We start from the raw sequence: 2,254 nt of genomic DNA on the forward strand, positions 1-2,254 counted from the left end.
AAAATCAGTCTTACACCTTAATATATATCCAAAGACAAGGCTAGGGAAAAGACCAAAATACCCTTACAATTTCCAGACGGATTCCCTGCCAACTGCCCAACTTCAAAAGGGCATAACTCACTCATACGAACTCGGAAACGAGCAAACTCAGCGGCGTTGGAAAGATCATTCCACGGACTTTGTAAAAAAACTGGAACTACACCTAACTCATCCTGAGCTAGGAGTTATGACTGTTCAAAGTTGGCCAAAAATTCATTATTTTCCATACTTAGCCAAATTTCCAGATTTTAAATTCCTTTCAAAAAATGACTATTTCCAATTCTAAGCCTCTTCATAGTTATTTCAAATTGTCGGATGTTACAAAAATTATATCAAAAAAATTTGAAGTATGCATATTTCCAAGTAAATTCCTTCAAAAGTCACTAACCAAATTCACAACAATAAAATCCCCAAGTAATTCTTCACGTAGGAAAATTTCCAAGTAGATTTTCAAGAAATAAATCCCCAACAAAATTCGTAGAACATGAATCCCCATGTAATATCACATATAAAATTATTTCTAGATAAATTTTCAAGTAACTATTTCTAGCTAAATTTGAAAGTAATTTTATGCAACGATCCGAACTGTTGTTAATTAGGAGGGACAAAAATTTGGGTCATTGTCCCGCCAGAGCGGGCTAGATGTCGCCAGGGTGGGGTAAGTTGGCGCCAGAGCGGGATAAGTGAGACAGAACGTAAATTACAAGAAATCCTATTTTCGCCATCTTCCTAAAATACCTAATTAAGTCGTAATATGATATACCGTGAGTTTACGGTATTTTTAATACATTTCACTTAAGAGTTGTGTGTGTCTAGGGCCTTTTTGCATTAATTTTTATGTGTTTTTATTGTGTTTTGTAGGGAAGATGTTTGGGCACAAAAATAAAGAGATAGCTGAAAAATGTGCAGAAAAGGGCATCTACGGAGGTCATCCACGGACCGTAAGTCCATTGACGCCCCGTAGATGGTGATCGTAGACCAGAAGGCAAGGCATGAAAGGAAAATCAGGGAAATCTGACCAAGTGTGGAACCACGATGGCCGTTGACGGTCCATAGATTCATCTACGGACCGTACTGTTGATCCGTAGAATGATACTGCGAGGGTTCCAGTACCTGATTTTTGAAGATTCTAAGTATGGAGTGACGGAGAGGGATTGACAGACCGTGGATCGATCTACAGTCCGTACTGATGTTCCGTCATTTGCTTCAGAGAAGCTGATTTTTGGAAGCTGTAATATTTTCTAAGTCCTGGCTGACGGAAGGGACTCACGGACCGTAGATCCATTGACGGTCCATGAGTCAGTCTCGTGGAATGAAGACGTGTGCCTGAACAAACTTTCCTTATTTTGTTTCCCTTTTACTTTAGGACTTGTTTTCTATAAATAAGGTATGTAAACCTCGTTTTTGGGGGTTAGACATTATTATTTTGAGTTCTACTTTGTAACTTTGGGAGATTAATTTTGCAACCCTAGCAATTATTGATTTCATAAGTTTGTTTTGAATATTTTGGTTTTGCAATTCAAGTTGAAGTCTGGGTTTATTATTCTCAATTACGTAAGTTCATAATTCTTTCATCTAAAAACAATGAATTGTGTTCATATGATTATGGGTAACTAAACTCCACAACTAGGGTTGTGGGAACCATGAGTGATTAACATAGTATGAATAGTAAATAAGCAATTCTTGAATAGTGTTTTGCATGCATTGATACTTCTTTCGTTTAAAAGTCTTTTTAACGGTGGCCAATGTTAAAACTCGCCTTGTTGCTACTTGCCAGACCAAGGAGGTAATTAACAAGAAAAGAATTATCAACATAGATTTAGTGTGATACTACCTAATAGGCTAGTGTCGATTGGTGCGAAATAATAACTAAGCCAAACATCAATAATGATGTCTAATATGAGGTGAAGGTAAGGGTTAGTAAATTATACACACGTAGCCGGACCAAGTGTAGAGTGAAATTCTCTAGATGCCGGACCAAGGATTTAGAGATATCTAACTTATCACTTTGCATGTAATACACTAGGAAGGGATTGCCTTTACTAGGATTACTGCGTTATGAGCCTGTGGGGAACACATATACCCTAGTTAATTCTCTCAATTTGATAACAACCAATATTGACTTTTGTTTACTGATTAATTACTGCATTTTTACAATTTGTTTCACAAATCCCCCCCCCCCCCATTAATTACTTGTTTTTGGAAGTAATTTGAC

Source organism: Solanum verrucosum, unplaced genomic scaffold (genome assembly GCF_900185275.1).
Source record: "Solanum verrucosum unplaced genomic scaffold, falcon-dt-bn FXZP01000120.1, whole genome shotgun sequence".
In the NCBI taxonomy this organism is placed as follows: Eukaryota; Viridiplantae; Streptophyta; class Magnoliopsida; order Solanales; family Solanaceae; genus Solanum; species Solanum verrucosum.